This window comes from Lepidochelys olivacea, assembly GCF_965140295.1.
Source record: "Lepidochelys olivacea isolate rLepOli2 genome assembly, chromosome: 6".
NCBI lineage: Eukaryota > Metazoa > Chordata > Testudines > Cheloniidae > Lepidochelys > Lepidochelys olivacea.
In genome coordinates, this window is record NC_140416.1 from 36951888 (window position 1) to 36972472 (window position 20585).

Genomic DNA, 20585 nt, shown 5'->3' on the forward strand with positions numbered 1-20585 from the left:
AGAGTGTCTGGCTGAAACTCACCTTACTAGGGCTATTGCTTCCCAGGGACCGTGGGAAACAAAGCATAAATTAGGTCCTTAAGGACTCCTTCTGCCTACCACACAAACTCAGAATGTTTCCTCAGACTGCCTTCCCACACAGTACTCATCTTCCAGGCAGGAGAAGGCGTGTTTAAAACAGCTGTGGAGCTGAATTCAGACCCTTTTGAAGCAAAGGGGATGAAGCACCTCCGTTCCACAAGTTCCCTCACTTAGCCCAACCAGCTCACCTCTCCTTCCCAGCATGCTGGAAAAAAAGATCATTTTAGGATTTGGGCCGTTTTGAAGGTTGTAAACCAAAAAAGTTTGAGGATCATTGGGGTAGAATATATAATGAGCTGGCTAGCAGAATTCTCAGAAACAAATCCCTGTCTGTGCTGGTCAGGAATCACAAGTGATTCATGTTTCATGATTATACTTAATAGTTTTGTCTGTAATGGGTGGATATTATTTATTTACTTCAGGGGTGAATAACTTAAGGGACGTACTGGTACACAGGACGGCTGGGGTCCTGAGCAAGGTGGAAGGGCGGCTCTGGGCCCGTGGAAGGGGTGGGGCGGGGGCCAGACTCCCCCAGCCAGCCCTTGAGCGCTGCCTGGCCCGTGCCACCCGGGGCTCTGGTGGCGATTTAAACAGCCCGTGCCTGCCACCGCTAGCGCTACCCTGGAGCTCCAGCCCTTTAAATCGCTGCTGGAGCCCCGGGACTCCCAGCCACCGCTGCTACCCCAGGGCTCCAGCATCGATTTAAAGAGCCTGGGGCTCTGGCTGCTGGCGTGATAGTGACAGCTGGAAGCCCTGGGCCCTTTAAATTGATGCCAGAGCCCCCTGCCACCGCTGCCACTCCAGGGGCAGTGACTGGAGCCCCGGGCCCTTTAAATTGCCACCGGATCCCCAGGATAGCAGCAGTGGCCAGGAGCCCAGGGGCTCCAGCAGCAATTTAAAGGGCCTAGGGCCCCAGATGCTGGCGCGGTAGCAGCGACCCAGAGCCCCAGGCCCTTTAAATCACCGCTGGAGCCCCACGGTAGAGGTGGCGAGCCCGGGGGCTCTGGCAGGCCCCAGGGAAGCTGCCCCTTTTGCGCCCCCCTTCAGTGGCCCTGCCAGTACGGTCAGCTGTGTACCAGCTCTTACCGGTATGCCATAGCGGCTTACTTTCACCTCTGATTTACTTACCAAATAGTGTGATGGTGGTTTGTGTGTATATAAAAGGAGAAAAGTAAAACTCCTGTGAGATAAAGTACCGTTTGAAGGCAAGATAATACTAGATACATATTTACATTATGACATCCACACCCTGCAGTGAAGAGATACTTAGTGAATATGTCATTTATTTTTGTGGGGAGGAACGTTACTTATACCTGAAGTGCTGCTGTCCTGATTGTGACCTAAGAACCTCTTAATGTCAACTGGTAAAGGGGTGCAGAGGGGTTACAGGAATCTCAGGAGTCTGGTGTGTAAATTCTAGTTCACCAAAGAATGTCATGCAAGGTCTCACATAAAAGCCAGTGTCACACTGGCCATCGAGATCATTGCAAAATTTATGTACAGGTGTTGTGTAAGGAGTTATATCCAAAAATATGTTCTGAAAGTCTGTATCTGTGAAGCTGGCCAACAGCAATGGTGAAAAATAGGTTCTGATAATAGACTGAATGCACTATAAAAATATGCTGGACAGATGGACTGAGTTAAATATATTGAACCAACACTCCCAAACACCCCCTTCTCTACACACAAGTGCTAGTAGATGTCCTAAGGTAGCATGCCTACACCTGTTTCTCTTTGGGATGGGCATAGGCCACTTTTGCTTATATGGATCTGGAAACCCCTGACACAAAAACACAACTGCACATATAAACAACATTAGGCAGAGGAATGGGTGCTGAAAGGGGATGGGAGACAAAGGAAGTCAACGGGCTGAAAGGGGATGGGAGGCAAAGGAATCCAAACAGTGAAACATTAAACAAACAAACAAAAAAAAACCCAAACCCCACAATACAGCAATTCCATCCCCCACATCCAGATATGCCCATAAAAATTTATTTTCATTGAAATTTAGTGTCTAAATTACTTCTTAAAATGGGACATAGGCTCTTAAGTGACCTAGGTTTGTTATGAAAAATTTACCCTATGTCTTCTTACATGTGTGTTCTCCACAACTCATTTAGACATCCAGAAGAATGGGTTTTGCATAGCATCCTTTCTATTGTCCCTCCTTAATGTTCATTCCCAGCCTCTCCAAAGAGAGTACAAGTCCACAGTTTGGTCCCAATGGCAATCCTGTTTTATTGAAATCCATTACAATCACAACTGGACAAAGAGAGACCAGATAATTTATGGGATTAGCAACAGGATACAGAGCTTCTCACTTCTATCTCATAGGTGGGTCAGTACTAGCTAGATATCGTTACCATCTAATGCAGGGGTAGGTAACCTGTGGCATGCAAGCTGATTTTCAGTGACACTCACAGGTGCTCAGGTCCTGGCCGCCAGTCTGGGGAGCTCCGCTGTGAGCCTGGGGTCCCAGTCACCGGCCCGGGACTCTGCAGCCTCCTCCAGCTGTGGCGCACTGGCCCCAGCCTGGGGCAGTGAGGGGTGCAGACAGGGTCAAGAGGGGGTGCAGCTCAGTGCTCCCACCTTAAAAATTGTTCCAGCACCACTGTACTGGGATATTTTTAAGTCCTAATTTGCTGCTTACATCATGATCACGCCACGTGGAACAGCGCACTGCATTTGACATTGTGCATGTCGTCTGTCATGATTTTTTCCCCCCCCACTGTAAGTTGAGGGGTACATTTGACAAAATGTCAGCTCCTAAGAAAGCAAAGTTAGATGCACATTCATTTCAGCCTTTTTGGACAGAGACATCTGGATTTATTCAAAAGAAGGACCGTGCTGTCTGTGCTTTCTGTTGTGAAAGTGTTGTTTGTTGCACATCAAATGTTCAATGACATTGGTCAAACGAAGCACAAGAAAACCTTTGATGAAGCAGACAAGACTGAATCGATCAAAAAGGTAGTAGCAGGATATGAGAAGCAAAGCAGTGTTTTTAAATGTTTAGGTGTAAGTAAAAATAAAGCCACAGAAGGAAGTTACAAGATTGCACAGTACATTGCAAAAAATGGAAAGCTGTTTACGGATGGGGAATATATAAAGTTTTTTTCAGCAGTTCAGAGGTGTTGTTCAGTGATTTGCCAAATAGGATCATATCTTTATATAGAATAAAATAACAGCCTATCTCTGACAGAACAGTTGAAAGACGAGTAAGAGAAATGGCAGAAAACATTAACGAAAAGCAGACACCTGCATTAAAAGACATAGTAGTGTTGAGCGTTGCAGTTGATGACAGCATGGATATAAACAACGTTCCATGTTTGGCAGTTGTTGCAAGATATTGTGCTTCCAATGAAATCCAAGAGGAACTTTGTTACCTAAAACCCCTGCACAGCACAACAAAGGGCGAAGATACAGTGGAAAGTTTTGTAAGCCATTTTGAAGAACGAGGAGTTGACATCAGAAAAATATTTTGTGTAACAAGAGATGGTGTTCCTGCCATGGTCGGAAAACAGAACGGATTTGTAAAGTTACTTGAAGATCAAATTGGCCGCTCGACAGTCAAATTTCACTGTATCAACCATCAAGAAAACCTGTGTGCTAAAATTTCTAATTCAGAGCTTAATAACGTGATGAATATAGTGGTGCGAATTGTGAATTTCCTTGTTGCTCAATCTGCTTTGACTCACAGTTTCAAGCACTGCTAGAAGAGATGGACAGTGCTTATAATGACATTCCACTTCACAGCAACATTCGTGGCTAAGTCGTGGCAAGGTTTTGGTGTGCTTTGTAAACTGTTTTGATGCAATCAAGGCCTTTTTGTTGGAAAAAGGACAAAACTACCCTGAACTGGATGATGACAAATGTCTGTGTAAGCTCATGTTTCTAACTGACATCACCGCTCACCTAAACGAACTCAACCTCTGTCTCCAGGGTGCAGGGCAAACAGTTCCTCATCTTTATGAAGCCTGGAAGGCATTTGTTGTAAAACTAGTAGTTTTTTCTTGGGATATTCAAACTTCGACTTTCCGCTACTTCCAACACATAAAAGAGCTATCAACACATTGCACTGTCAGTGTCAATGAGATTGGAATGTACATGCAAGAACTGGAATCAGAATTTTCTGACAGATTTCAAGATTTTTAGCAATTTGGCCCAATGCTTTCTTTTGTAATTAAACCTGAAAAGTTAATCGAAAGCGACTTGGATTTGTCTGTATTTCAGTGGATAGGTGTTGAAGATTTCGAAATGCAGCTCATTCAGTAAAAAAAGCTCAGAATTATGGGCATCAGAGTTTGGAGATCTGCGGAGTGCACTTGAAGCTACCAAGAGAGATCACGGGGCCTCTATTCTGACTTGCTGGATGTCCCTGCCAGTGAAATTTAATTTAAGAAAATTGTGTTTGCAATGCTTTCAGCAGTTGGATCCACATACCTGTGTGAGCAGGTATTTTCACACATGAAATCTGTCCTCTGTCCTTCTCGGAACCAGTTAACAACTGATCACTCAGAAACCTGTGTGCAGCTTAAAGTATCCAAATAGGTGCCAGACATTGGGAAACTCAGCAAGGAAAAGCAAGGGCAAGGATCACACTAAACTAATAAGATCTGCATTTTAATTTAATTTTAAATGAAACTTCTTAAACATTTTGAAAACCTTATTTACTTTACATACAATAGTTTAGTTCTATATTATAGACTTATAGAAAGAGATCCTCTAAAAACATTAAAATGTATTACAAGCACACAAAACCTTAAATTAGAGTGAATAAATGAAGACTCGGCACACCACTTCTGCAAGGTTGCCGACCCCTGATCTAATGGCATGTTTGGTGGCCTATGTGAGATGAGTTTGGAAGGTCTCAGTCCAGCTCGATTGGAGTCCCAATCACAAAACACATTTGACTCCAATTGGTATTCTTGATAGCTGTTCATCAGAAAGGACCGTGCTGAATTATCTACAGAGACAGAGTCACTTCTTATCCCAGAGCTGGTTCCTTCAGGTCCTGATTGAGGAACATCAATAGAGCACACTGTAGGGGAAAGTTGCCATGCTACTGCCCATGCTATACCCATCCTGTGACTAGACAGAAAACTTCTCTCCCTGGGACCATCATTCTAGCAACCATTTAACAATACGGTGTTCACTTTTGTACACATTTTAATTTCTTTTTTAAAATGCGAGACTCTCCTGTGGAAAATGAACCCAGAATAAAATAAAATCAACTCAGTTTTTAATCAGCTTTGAAATGAATCCACTTCCTCACCTGACCTCTCTCTCCACTATTTTAACTGCAGTAAGATTTCCTGTCTTCCCCCTCTGTGGTACAGTGAACATGTGTGTAGCAGTCTGTGTACTGTGTCACACCTTCCCTTCTTACACTGCCTGTTCCCCTCAGGGCAAGATAATTAGATCAACCCCAATAAAATAAAATATCTGATGAGCTGGGCAGTCCCAGTTATCCCAGCAGGTTGTTAATAAGTGGAATCCTGGGGGACAGCTGCAGTTTTGTTGGGAATGTAGTCTACCTGTGAAATAGCAATTTCTGACACATGGAGTATTAGATAGATGTCACATTGGTGGGATGGAGGATTCATAAGAAAGAAAGAGTGTTTAAAGGTGTAGCCGCAACAACAATGCAGAAAGAGCAGGCTGAACTCCAGTTAACTTTCTTGTGATCTGAGCAGTATTGCCAGCCCCTCAAATTCAAAAATCCCGAGTGTGGCCCTGAAGAGTAATGACATTAAAAAGAAACATTTTTAAGCCAAAGTCATAAATTTGGGGTCTTATGTGTCTTCTGGTTTTGGGGGTTTGTGTTTTTAAGCTTTTCTTCCCCATTAGGACAGGGAACATATTTGAAATGAAAGCTGAGAGTCTGATGTAATCAAGTGAGTCCAGGACCTGGATTTTTTTTAAAAAATACCAAGATTCACAAGATATGGGAGTAGTGCATGTGGCATGTTCAAGGCATATATTTGTTTGGAAAGGAAACAGTCACCAATGATGGGTTTTTGGGTAGAGTATGGTAGCATGCTGTCCATTCAGATTTTATGAAGGAAGGTGTACAGGGAGACCTCAATGATCAGATTTTCAGAAGTGCTCAGTATCCGTTGAAAACAATGGGAGCTGAGCACTTGAAAAATCTAGCCACTAGAATATAGATGATCCATGTCACACAGTTTCAATCCAGATACGAATTTGCTCAATGGAGAAGAACGAGAGAATAGTACACATTTTTAATTTTATTTTTCTTTCTAAACTGACTTTCTGTTCCTAGGTAAGAGGGAGAGAACAGTTTCAAAGTTTCATTAACATTTAAATCACAAAGTAAATTTATTTTCTGCCACTGCAGTTTCCCTTTTTTGCTCTGCTCCGAATAGCCTCTTTCCTTTTGCAAGCCAAGGATCCAGATTCACAAACCCAGACTTTACCCTCAGACTAACATGGAATGCTTCAGTCTGTACAGAATTCACACTAACTAGGACTTTTGGAAACGCATTAATGGAAGTCATGTAAATTGTGCTAGGTCTGCCCTATGCTAAAACCAGCATCCACTATAGAAAAACAAGAATTAATACAGTTTGTGGAAGGAACATATCCATGATGCTTATAGTTCAGTAATTCCAGGGATATTAACATCTCATACAGCCATAAAAAGAATAAACTTGTGATTATGTGGATGTCATATTACGTATCTCTCTCTCTCACACACAAACACACACCCCTGGATATTTTAAAGTCAGTGTGTTATCATCCGCTGAGGCTCTCAGAGAACAAGGAATTGCCTCACTGCATCCCTGCAGACTCCCTAGCATTAGGGTCCCCCTATCACATACTAGGGCATGAGTGGTCGTACCTGGTGATAGGAGCAGAAGCCAGAGCCAAGGGATTACAGCTAGAGTCAGGAACCAGAGCCAGAAAGGAAACAGGACAGAAGCAGGGCTGGGAACAAGACAAGCACAAAAATAATCACAAGTACGAATGTAAATATTAAGCAACCAGAGATCAGTTGATGCTGTTGGACTTAAGATCAAGCTTGCTGACTTCCTGGGCCAATCAAGTGGAGTGGTCAATCAGACAACCTTGCTGTGGCTCAGCTGTGCTCATAGGCTGCCCAGAGATAGGGCAGGTACAGCTGAAAATCCTTATTTCTGATACCTGCATTGCACCTCCAGTGGCTTTAACACCACTTTCCTCCCATGCAGGATGGCTTATCTAGAGAGCTGCAGGCACTGATCTCCGCTAGTGGGAGGGGAAAGTGGTAGCTGAAAGCAATGGTGGTGCAATGCTGATGTAAGCAGTGTCAGGATGAGCTCCACCCTGACATCTGGTGGTGACATGTGGCAAGTTGTGGAAAAGAACTTCAGGGGCTGATCTCATTTGCATAGGCACACCCGCCCCATCTAGAATGAGACCATAGCTGCCCAAATGGTCACTTTGGCTGCTGTGGGATCCCCAGTGTCTCTGTTATTGGGGCAGGAAGAATAAATTGTTATTACCCTGCTTATGGGAACTGTGCTTGGAACTGTATGTGGCCTTTTGTTATGATGGAGGGATTCACCATCAACTAAGTAGCACTCTCTAGGCAAGGGTCATGGGTTCCAAAACTCTGTGAATAGAGAGAGGCTGGGGACAAGTATTAATACTTGATGGCATGGGCTCCTTGGTGAGGGCCTTACATGCTAATTGCACTTTCTCCTCTCTCCACTGTAGAATATCAGAGCTAATTTTGATTTCATTAGAAGTCTAGTTATAGACTGCTGAGCTCACTTTGGGCTAACAGTGCACCAGCACTGGGGCTCCCCTATTACAAGCTGAATTCACCTAAGAGCTGAAATCACTGAGTGTTGTGTTAAGTAGTGGGGGAGCCTGAAGATATATTGTGGAGCAGTTTGTGGGACGGCTGGAGTGCCTTGTGGACAGGCTGGTGAAGCAGTTCGACGCGGAGCAGTTCGTGGATGGCAGGAGCTGCTTGTGGGCTGTGGAGCAGAGCGGAGCTGAGCGCAGGAGTTTGTGGGGCAGCTGGCGGAGCGGAGCGCAGCTGAGCGCAGGAGTTCGTGGGGCGGCTGGCGGAGCGGAGCACAGCTATGGAGCTGTGGGGCGGTCAGCTTCAGATCATGTAAGGTGCCTCTTACCCCCGTCCCATCTCCACCCAGGTTGGGAGGTAAAGCTCCGCAGATAAACTTTTGAACTCTGGGGCTGCCCTGACCAGGGACAGAGACTTTTGGGTCACTGGACTTTTGGGACTTTGGGTGATTTGGGGTTGCTGGATTCAAGAACCAAAGGGAAAAGGGCATGCCCCAATTTGCTTGGGGTGGGTTTTTTTTTGCTCATGGGTTGTGTTATGAATCCTGTTGGTGGTGTTTCTCCAACATAATGCCACATTGTTTCTCTCTGTTATTAAAAGGCTTTTGCTACACTCAGACTAAGTGCTTGCGAGAGGGGAAGTATTGCCTCTTGGAGGCGCCCAGCGGGGGTGGTATATATTTGTCCCAGGTCAGTGGGTCGAGCCGGTTTGCATTGTGTTATTGGAATGGATCCCCTAGATATTGAACCCGGCCCTTGTTGCTGCCAACTCTGACGGGCAGAACTCTGACACTGATACTAGTGCTAGGGGCTCTGAGGAGCTCTGATGAAGCAGCTCCTTGTTCTCAGTCAACCAGTTCCCCTGTCTCTCTAGCTCTCACTCATCCTGGGTTGGAGGATTTGGTGCTGGGAGCTTTTGCCCCAAGGGGGCCAAGCTGGGCAAGGTATGTTCCTCAGGGAAAAGTAGAGGGAGCCTACACATGGTCCTCCTGGTGCCTTTGAATAAGAGAGAAGTAAGTCCCTAAAAGTAGTAAAGGGGGCCTGTGATGGAATATACAAAATCACACTGGGTCCAAGTAGCCCTGCACCTCCAGGCCTGCTGGTATGCTCTGACTGGAGGAAGCAGTTTAAAAGGGAGCTCAGAAACTCAGGCAAAGGGGATGGACAAGCAGCATAGGGTGACCAGACAGCAAATGTGAAAAATCGGGACGGGGGTAGGGGGAATAATAGGAGCCTATATAAGAAAAAGACCCAAAAATCGGGACTGTCTCTATAAAATTGGGACATCTGGTCACCTTAAAGCAGCAGGAGAGAGGAATCCTTCTCCAGGAAGCTAGACAGATGGTTGAAATTGAGAGGAGACTCAAAGAGTACATAAGATCCCATAGGCAGTGCTTTTTCTAGTTATCATCCTCTTTGAAAACTTGTAGGTCTGGCAGGGCCTTGCTCCTTTGGACTTCATTGGTTGTAGGGTAATTGATTGATTGGACTATAGAGGCTATGCCCCAAACTGAAGGGATCTATTGGTAGGAAGTAGCCCACAGAAGGGAACTCAAACTTATTATAGGGAGTCAGTGTTGCTTCCCACTGGAACTGGGGTTGCCACCTTTCTAATTGCTGGTAACTGGACCCCTGAGGCCCTTCCCCCTGTTCTGTCTCTTCCCTCCGCCCCATCCTCACTCCTCTCCCTTCCTCCCCCGCCATCACTTGCTGGATTATCTCCCCCTTGATCCCCAGGCTCCCTGTGTTCCATAGCTGTGGCTGGGACGGGAGCTACTGGAGCCTGATAAGGAGCCTGCCTGCAGGTAGGAGGTGGCCCTGGGCTGAGCAGGGGCTGGCATGGGGTAATGACCTGGTGCCTCTCCCTACCCCATGGTAACCAGACTTTTGGTGTACTGTCAATACATCTGACCGGACACTCCCAGGTCCCCTTTTTGACTGGACTTTCCAATTGAAAATTAGCACCTGGCAATCCTAAATGGCACCCAGACACAGAAGCCCAAAACTGGACTGTCTTGATAAAACATGGATAGATGACAACTCCAGCTGGAAGCCAGTGGAACAGGAGGGGCTGGGTTCCCTTACCACAGCCCCTTAAGGGCTAAGGCCCAGATGCAGGTGGAAAGCTGAAGATTCCCAGCTTTAGGTCAGGAACAGCTATGGCTATTGTCTTGCCAGGGAGGCAAGGGGTTGGAAGTAAGGTGTACTAAACACTAGGCTGCTTGGCCCTCTGAGCCCACTGTCACAAGGCCCAGATCTGCCTAAGCCTTCCTGTAATTTGAGCACCGGTTTTAGGCCCTTTCAGCAGCCTGTTTTGGGATATTGTGAGATCAAGCTTGCTATGAAGCTGCAGATCTACAGAACCTCAGTTAATACCTACTCTATTGTATAACAGTGAGTTAAGTACAGTATTATATCCATTTTGTAGACTAGGATATTGAAACAGATTAAGTGATATGCCTTGGATGACATTGGGAATATGTGGCAGAAGTCTCCAGAGACCCTGTCCTATGCCTGTCTTTCCTCCTTTTATGTTTGTTTATCTTCACTTTAAGGCCTTGTTTTCACAGGGAATTTGTTAAAACATTCCACCATTTTCCTAGCAATGTTAGAAATGTTAAGGGAGATCAGATACTTAGACAACAGGGTTATTAAGATGCCAGTGTCCACCAGAACCTTGCCTACACTAGAGCTCCCACCACAGGAGATGCAACTGTAGAAGATTTTAACAAAAGTGTCAGTGTTGATGAGACCTATTTTGTCCCATTTTAGCATCTTTGTATGGATCTCTTTCACAATCTAAAAGCTTATTAACATGATAAAGGGTGGCTTATGGCCTTGTCCACACAAACTTACATCAATTTAGCTAAAGATGTTTTTAAATCAATTGTGTTTAAACTGGTGAAAAACCCTGTATAGACACTTATTTTGATTAAAAAGAAGGTGATGTCAATTTTAGCAAAATTGATTCCTTACTGACAAATTTAAATGGAATAAACTGTCTATCCAAGATTTTGTACTAGGTTTGTGTGTGTGTGTGTGTGCACATATATATATAAAAATAACTGGTTTTAAAACTGATTTACATGAAATCAGTGCAACTTTCTTGTGTAGACAGGCCCCAAGATCAAAGCTGACCATCTTCAGAAATAGATGTAAGAAGTGAGATACACATTAAATTCACAGTCAAAGGAAATTTTGTTGGGCATTTAGCTAGCTAGTCAGGTGTCTCTCCATTCTATAGGATAAATTCAGATGTGGTAAAGAAGGTTGTCATAAATATAAAGGGAAGGGTTAACACCTTTAAATGCCCCCTGGCCAGAGGAAAAATCCTTTCACCTGTAAAGGGTTAAGAAGCTAGGATAACCTCGCTGGCACCTGACCAAAATGACCAATGAGGAGACAAGTTACTTTCAAAGCTCGCGGGGTGGGGACGACAAAGGTTCTCTCTGGCTGTGTGATGCTTTTGCTGGGAAAAGAAAGTAATCTAGCTAGATATGCGTTAGATTCTGTTTTCTTTAAATGGCTGAGAAAATAACCTGTGCTGAATGGAATGGATATTCCTGTTTTTGTGTCTTTTTGTAACTTAAGGTTTTGACTAGAGGGATTCTCTATGTTTTGAATCTGATTACCCTGTAAGGTATTTACCATCCTGATTTTACAGAGGTGATTCTTTTCCTTTTTCTTCTATTAAAATTCTTCTTTTAAGAACCTGATGGCTTTTTTCATTGTTTTTAAGATCCAAGGGTTTGGGTCTGTGTTCACATATGCAAATTGGTGAGGATTTTTATCAAGCCTTCCCCAGGAAAGGGGGTGTAGGGTTTGGGGAGGATTTTGGGGGGAAAGATGTTTCTAAGCGGGCTCTTTCCCTGTTAGACGTTTGGTGGTGGCAGCAATAAAGTCCAAGGACAAAAGGTAAAATAGTTTGTACCTTGTGGAAGTTTTAACCTAAGCTGGTAAAAAATAAGCTTAGGGTGTTTTCATGCAGGTCCTCACATCTGTACCCTAGAGTTCAGAGTGGGGAAGGAACCTTGACAAAGGTACAACCCCATTAATAAAAATTAACTCCGTATCCAATCCCATTTAACATGACCCTATATTTTTAGTATGTCATTGGGCCTGATGTATTGCTTCTGTTAATGGGAAATGTGAATAGACCCAACTTTGAACCATCTGTACTGTAATGTACATCTAGACCCCACAGTTACGGTGCCTTATTAATCTGTATAACAAGCAGCAAGTAACTGTAAAAAAATATGAGAGGGTATTGTGCACAAATAATAGCTACCTTTCACATTTATATTAGTTGGCTACCTACCACATAAAATATACCACAAACCTTAACTAGTGGTAAGCAGATCACAATATCATTATACAGCCACTTGGTAGCCTCATCTTAACTTTTTCCCATATAGATATATGAAAACAATAGATCTCAATAAAATCAATACTAATACAAGTACAACAAATGCTTAAGGTACTCAGAACAGAGATATGGAAGGAATCCTTCTATAGCTCCATTTACAGTGCTGCAGAATTATCAGTGGCTTTTGTACATTTCAGTTTCCTGATATTCAGTGAGTCATTCAGTTACAGCAACTCTGACGATTTAACAAATCATGTGATAGTGGAGCTGGAGAAGAGGTGTAAAGAAAGCAACAGGAAGTGGTCCTTTAGACTGTTATGAAAGCTAACTAAAGTAGTAATTTTCCTCAAACCTTGTGGGATAAATGTTAGAGTAAATACTGTATGATCACAGATATGTAACTGGAGAGAGAGACTGAGACTTCAAAACAAGATCCCTAAAATGAGAAATTAAATGAAAATATTTATTTTAGAAACTGTCGATTAATACAAATAATTATGTGGAAATTCCTATTTCCTAAAAATATCCCCAATTCATTGTTCATTTTATCCATTAAACTTGTGTATCTATATTTTTATACCTCACTCATCACAGTGGTATCTGAGAACTATATTATCTTACTGAAGACCTGAATCAGAATTCCATATTTTATTTGTCTGAAAAGTAAAACTATCTTTCTGCAAGGGTTGGGCACTATCTGTTAGTGTGCACTAATTTTTCATTTCTGCCCCCTGAATTAACATTTATTTAGCCACAAGGGAAAGTAGTAGACTGGTTCCAGACTAGTCCCTACATTAAAACACAGGTTAATAAAATTTATTTATTTGTCATCAGGAGCATTCCAGCACAGAAATAAATGTAATTCACAATTAATAGGATTCCCTCTAGTTGGTATTATGTTGTATTAGTAACTGGAAATAATGCACTGTTAGCCAATACTTCTACGACTATTATATATAAACTTCTTGATAGGAATATTTAAAAAAAATTAAATTGAAATAGTCTAAGATCATGTAATATGTGCACCAACAAGTTAGCTGGGTATAGACCCCGGTGGTCTGACTAACTAGTAATTCAGACAGAACAGGCAAATTACTTTTTTCTTGACAATGCTACTGTTGTAATGTGCATAAGAATCCTATTATGACTCTATGGCCACAGGCTTTACAAAAAGAACAACAACCATAGCAACAAAATATATGCTCTATCTGAAATACTAGGGTTTGTGTAATTTTCCAGTTCAGTCTTTCTCAGTCTAATAAGTATAAAATGACAGAACATTGGCAGTGCCAGTTTTTAAAAGGCATATAGTTCTTTGAAAGCTGGATTTGTTGGAATATTATAATATTCTGAATTTAATGAAGTGCCACAAATCCTGAACGTACGGTTAGAGAATGACACCCTGTAGTGGGTTTTGAAAATATCTGCATCTGAATGGTACTCTTGAACTCTGTAACTGACTTCCTGAATCATAGAGTGTTTCTTTTGTCCTTTATGCAGAATTATAATTTAAGGTTCCAAATGCAATAAACTTCTGTCAGTGTGCAATAAGCTCATTCATCTTAAAAATAGTAATCTGAAGAAAGTTCAATTTAACTGTTTTTTTCATTCAACTCATGTCAAACGGCTTTTCAAAATACAGCATTTAATAAGAGCTTTAATTAATGAGTGTACCATTTCAGAACCTGCCATAAGAAAGATGTGAACAAACTGGAGAGAGCACAGAGGAGAGCAACAAAACTATAAGAGGTCTATAACAGATGAGTAAAGGTTGAAAGAATTGGGTATGTTTAGTTTAGAGATGAGAAGGCGGGGGGAAAGATAATACTCTTCAAATATATTAAGGTCTGTTACAGAGAGGATGGTGATCAATTGTTCTTCATGACCATTGAAGGTAGGGCAAAAATTAATTGGCTTAGTTTGCAGCAAGGGAGATTTAGGTTAGATATCAAGGAAAAGCTAATCATCAGGGTAGTTAAGTACTGGAACAGGTTACCTTGGGAGGTTGTGGAGATTTCTAAGTCTTTGGAGGTTTCTAAGAACAGGTTAGACAAACAACTGTCAGGGATGGTCTAGATATATTTAATCTTGCCTCAGCATGGGGGATGGGGTGGACTAGGTGACCTCTTGAGGTCCCTTCCAGCCCTACATTTCTATGATTCTATAATGCGCTCATATAATTCACTATATTATTTTCATTGTATTTTAATTTTGTTTAAATTTTGCCAATTCCTATTATATTACTTTCATATCATGAGGGCTTTTTTTAAAAAAACCTAGTACTAGATGTTTCATCCCAGAAGACATGACCTAGTGTTGTAAACCTCAGGCTTGAGGCTCCCTGTGTTTATAGTCTCAAATCCCAGTAGGTGATTTAATTTAGCAGTTCAGCCGTTGTGAAAAATCAAGTAAATGGAGGTATTCCAGGGCTGAATTTAGCCTGTAATTTATGAATTCACGCTTTCCTATGCAGACCAATTGCTTTTAAATTTTATATTTGAAAGAAGAAGAAGTAGTAGTAATATTTAACATATTGATTGCTTCATGGAAAAGTAAATCAGTATCCCCAGTTTCACCAAAAAAGGTCCCTCAGCTCCCTCTAATGTCAATATAAATTGGGGTACTCAGAATCTAGCAAGACTGCATCTCTGTTCTCTACCAGTTGATCACGTTATATTCAGACATAATTTACTTAAGATGTAAATACCTTCCTGTTTTGTATGGTTATTCGAAAGGCTAACATGATTTTAGACTATTATATAAACTTCTTGATAGGAATATTTTTAAAAAAATTAAATTGAAATAGCCAAAATAATTGTTTAGAACAATGTGCAATATACATTGAAATTATAACATTATCAGAATCCCCTGAATAGTGTGATGAAAGTCAGTTTCTAGATTTTTCTCATAAAAACGTTATCTTGTTTGCATGAGATATCTCTTGAATGTCATTTGAAAACAAAATGTTCTTATGGTTTCTAGTATCTAAGAGCCCTAGCCAGCAAAAAAAAAATAATCCATGGACCTCAGACATGCAACCCTGGAAAGATCCTAGGTGTGTAGGAGGGTGACCATACACTAATCATTTGGATTTGTCACAGCATACTCCGTGGAGCCACAGAATCATAGAAACAGGAGACGTAAAAGACCATATAGGTCATTTTGTTTCTAGTCCATCCCCATGCATGTACAGCAATGTTCCCCAGAGCAGAGGTTCTCAAACTGTGGTCCATGGACCACCAGTGGTGCACAAGTTCCATTCAGGTGGTCTGCAGATAGTTCCCTCTAAGGTGCGTGCTTGGGCAGCTGCACACGAGAGAATGAAGGGCCACCCACCTAATTAGTGGAGCTGCACAGGCATGGCTCCACTAATTAGGTGCCTGGACATGTAAGGTGAGGTGGTGGCCTTGAGGGGAATAGGGGGTAGGTGAGAGGGGGAAGTGGGGTGAGGAGAGGGTGGGGGGAATTTGGGACGTGCAGGGCTGCGGCCACCAGAGAAAGGTGACTGCGGCTGCCAGGGAGAGATGGCCCTCCTTCCCAGTCTCAGCTCTGTGGCAGGGGAGAGACCCCTCTCCTTCTCAGCCCCAGCTCAGGTGCTGCTGCGGCGGGGAAGAAAGGGCACATCCATTGCATTAGAAATGTAAGACTACTGATATTAAAATATGAGTTGTGTGCTTTTATTTGTAAAAAAAAAAAAAAAAAAAGAAAAACTTTAAGGTTTTTTTTAATATAGCACTTTTATCCAAAGTGCTTTACAATAGTTAGCTAATGGTACAAACAACATTTGGAAAGATCATTAAGTGGTCCGGCAAGACCCTCAGCAATTTTCAAGTGGTCCGCGAAAAAAAGTGTTTGAGAACCACTTCTCTAGAGCATATTTTCTATCACTTTTTTTCCAGTTTAAATAGTCTTCTTTGGGAGATTTTCACAATCTGGTAGATCTGTGGGAAATTTTAACCTGATATTCAGCCTACATTTTCTCTTTATTAATGTCAGTTTGACTGGAACTGAAAATTGAGGCTTGTGTTTTCTTCTCCTGTACTTGGGGTGTCCTTTGAATAGGTTTATCTTTTTGAAAATAAGAGACTGATTCTGTTTCTTATAACTTTTTCTCCCTCTATGCTTTGGAGTTAGTGCTTCTGTCTCCTTGTACTTTGATTACATTCCTTTTTCATGTAAATGTCCCGTAGTATCTTTGAACAATTTATTCCCCCGTTTAAACTGCTTACTTTTCTTTTTTACACTAGAGGGAGCATTTTACTGTGCTTTCTTTTTGCTGCTCTTGTATTTTCTATGTTCACAGAGATGTATTTGCTTATTGTTCTTTTTACATATTCATATAATCATAGAATGCATTTTATCTAGTTTGTACACCGTACTTGGAAAATTTAGTGTTTTGAACAAATTACCATTCACAAATTATTTGAGTGTGTGTGAATGTAACGCTTGTGTCCCATGGATTGTCAGTCCTTATACATGAAGTCTTTTATTTATCCACAGAATGGGTACAGCCAAAGCAGGAGCAACACAAGCTTCCCACACTGCACTGCAGATGTGTCTCAAGTCTAATTTTAAAGGGACTACTTTGAGAGGCAATAGGTTAATTCATTCTCCACACCTATTCAATCCTTGTTCTCTTTGTAAAGACGGCAAATAAAAGTACCAATTGCTGTGGTGTATATTGTGATATAGTCCTCACAAATCTTATATCGGTTTAACTAAAATCAGTTTTTAAATCAAGTTAGTTAAACTGATGGAAACTTCTGTGTTGACACGGTTAAATCAGTTTACAATGGACTTGTACTGATTTAGCTTAATTCAAAATGTTTTGATGTAAGTCAGTTGTAAATGGATTTAAGTGTGTCCCTACAGGTTTTGTATCAGTTTAACTAAATTTATTTTAAAATAACTTTTAGGTTGACAGTGCCTTAAAGTCTGAATAAAAACACTTCCTCTCAGTCTCCAGTCTATTATTTCTTGTGGTGTCATAGTCTCACTAGTTCTCCAATTTCCATATAGTGTGCCAGAAAAAATGGGCTAGAAAGAACCTGATATTTCTAATGCTGAAGTAGAAAAATCCACATTAAAAATAAACAAATAGACTTTCACGCTTTCTTTATATGCCAGTAACAAACAAAAAAGGAGACATCTTATTTTCCTCTTTGCAGATCACATTTAATGTGGTATTAACTTCATAGCCCTTGTGGGCTCATTTAAATTATTAAACAATTATTAAGCAAGCAACAAACCTTGAACATGAGAAAAATAACCTTTTTATACTCCTTTATCCTGTTTCATTTTGCAGATTTCTTGGCAGCAGTTTGCAAAGAGAACAGTCATTCCAATGAATTGATGGTAGGGTTTACCAGCTATATTGAACCATAATGTAAGTATGTATTTCTGAGACATACTTAATATATTGAGTATAGACTGTGGTTCTGTAAATGGTCAGAGGTAATTTTGCTTCTTGTTTTTTTGACATTTTTCCCTGTGCGTTTTTTAATCTGCCATCTCCTGTAGTATCTTACATCCACCAGAAAGATGGGCAAATAGACTCTTCATGCTGCTGTTGTGTATCTGTTTGGTAATATCAAAGTGTGACCAGATCAGCACTCCACCCAATCAAACTTCATAGATCCTTTTTCATTGGTTATCTTCTTCTAGCTTTTGATCCAAGATTATTTAGGAGGAAATCTCAGCCAAGTTTGCCAACAGGCTTTGCACATTTGTTGACTTTGCAGGTCTACAGTATGTTAGATGCAAAAATAATGTAATTTAAAAAATGTTCTGCTCCCTAACCAGAGTAGCCGTGGTATCTTCTGATCTCAAACTGAATTTCAAGCTTGGTTAGTACTTAGCAGGGAAACCCAGCAGCAGAAAGTGGTGAGTAGATTCAGCAGGTGGCACACTTTTCTTTGAGTCAGCGTGAATCGAGGCTCATGTTGGTGTTAAACTGTACAGTTTTGATACCGATTTCAGATTACAGATAGGTGATCCATGTATGGAGGCCTTGAAGGATAGTACTCTTTGGTTAATGACATGAACTCAAGAAATCAGATTTTCTACTAACTTTTTAGAAGGCCATCAATAGCAAATACAGAGAAAAGCTTATCAGTTCTGTTTGCAAACAGCATCTTAGTTTTTCCTTTGGAAGTATGACTTAACATCTAAAGCAGGGGTGGCCGACCTGTGGCTCTGGAGCCACATGCGGCTCTTCAGAAGTTAATATGCGGCTCCTTGCATAGGTGCTGACTCTGGGGCTGGAGCTACAGGAGCCAACTTTCCAGTGTGCCGGGGGGGGCTCACTGCTCAACCCCTGGCTCTGCCCCTACTTCACCCCTTCCCACCCCCTCCCCTGAGCCTGAAGTGCCCCAGAGCCTCCTGCAGGCCATGAAACAGCTGATGGGGAGGTGCGGGGAGGGAGGGGGAGGCGCTGATTGGCACGGCTGCGGGTGGGTGGGAGGTGCTGGGAGCAGGGGGGTGGAGGAGCAGGGGGGTGCTGCTGATGTATTACTGTGGCTCTTTGGCAAGGTACATTTGTAAATTCTGGCTCCTTCTCAGGCTCAGGTTGGCCACCCCTGATCTAAAGTTATTTTTAGGAGGAAGGATAGGATGAGACTGTCAAAATCTGAACTCTGTTAAATTCATGCAATGCAAACTAACTGCAAATTAAGTCAATGGTGTTACTTTGGACATAGTCATGTAATTTAGTTTAGGATGTGACAGTTCATAATGTAAATTTGAAGGAATTTCTTTTATAACCTTACCTTAAACGTTTATAGTCCTTTCAAGAGTAAATGTCTGCCATTTCTTTAATTACACTAATTTTAAAACTTTATTAAATCTCTGGATACACTGTGCTAATATGTTACAGGAACTCAGTTTGAGTATCAGGAGAAAAGTATATCCCAGTGGTTCAATTCTGAATTCATGAATAGATGAACCAATGTCAGTTCAACAGTTAGAGTCCTTTCTGCCATCCATATATTGCAGTGATATAAATGTTAAATAAATAAATAAAAATCATTCTCAGCTGTGCAATGGACTCTGACATGTTTTCCCTGGATGATGCAGAGCCCTGTCTTTTTATTTCAAGTAATTAAATCAATGATGGGTTCACATCTAATTTCATACCAAGTCTTCCTTAAAGTGATGTAACTGCAGTCAATTGCTTTGCAAAAAATTTGAACAATTTCATTATGAGAACAGACATGCTCTGGAGGTGGAGACTATAAGAAGGAGATGGCTGGCTCACTTTCTAAAACCATATATCAATCATGTTTCCTTTAGTCTTCCCCGTTGTATAATCCAGGGAGAAGATTTGTGGGTGTTTTTTTGGCAACGAACAATTAAATACAATTTTGTCTAAATATTTTGTGATTTCTCATATATCACTAACACTGTCAGATTAAAAATCATGGTTCCTAGCAATTGCCAAAGCTCCTGCAAGTTTAATGGACTAGTCCCCTTAGAGACTGCTCTGTGCAAGGACTGGGTTGGCATGGCACTTTGACCCCATGGAATAGAGCTATGCCAGCTTTATACCACCTTGGGAGTCCTCTGTGTGCTGCCTTAACACTGTAAAGCAGCTGAAAATGGGAGGGAGGGGAGGCAGAGATGTGGCTTTTATGGATGAGCACAGCTTCTAAAAAGAAACCAACTAATAATAAACAGTGTTTGGGGAGAGTTTGAGCTGTTGTTCCCTTGATCATCCTTGTTCAGCCTCAATCAGCCTTGCGATCACCCTCCCCTGTGTGATTTACAAGGGGATAGGGCTGACCTAGGAGGAAAGGCCTTAAAAGCCAGAGGCTAAAAGAGCTAGCAAACAGGGGACTGCAAACAGCGGAGTTTGAGAGAGGTCGAAGGAGATCCCCCTGCTGAATGAACAAGGTATGAGTACTAACCTTGGGGTGAGTGATTTTGTTTGTGTGTTTTTTTATTTCTTTCAGGTTGTTTCAGTTACAGGGTCAATTGGGATTGTGTGTTTGGGGACAGTTTGAGCCATTGTTCCCTTGCTCATCCTCAATCAGCCTTGTGATCACTCTTCTCACCCTCCCCCCCACATGATTAATGAGGAGGTAGGGCTGACTTAGGAGGGAAGGCCTTAAAAGCCAGGGGCTAAGCAATCAAGGGGAGCAAACAGGGGAGTTTGAGAGAAGGAGTTTGTCAGAGGGAGTCATAATATTATCATTATGATTTTGACAAATAGGGAAGAACTGGTTGAGAATTTGAAAGTGGAAGGCAACTTGGGTGAAAGCGATCATGAAATGGCAGAGTTCAGAATTCTAAGGAATGGTAGGAGGGAGAACAGCACAATAAAGACAAT

General features: G+C 41.8%; 1 protein-coding gene across 1 annotated transcript in view; it reads left to right on the plus strand.

Annotated features, from left to right (window-relative positions):
* Nucleotides 1-20585, plus strand: part of CCDC73 (coiled-coil domain containing 73) — a 242138-nt gene that overhangs the window by 40070 nt on the left and 181483 nt on the right. The window contains exon 4 of the mRNA XM_084629795.1: nucleotides 17565-17645. The gene's annotated coding sequence lies outside the window, so the exon portion shown is untranslated. The remainder of the gene's footprint in view (nucleotides 1-17564; nucleotides 17646-20585) is intronic.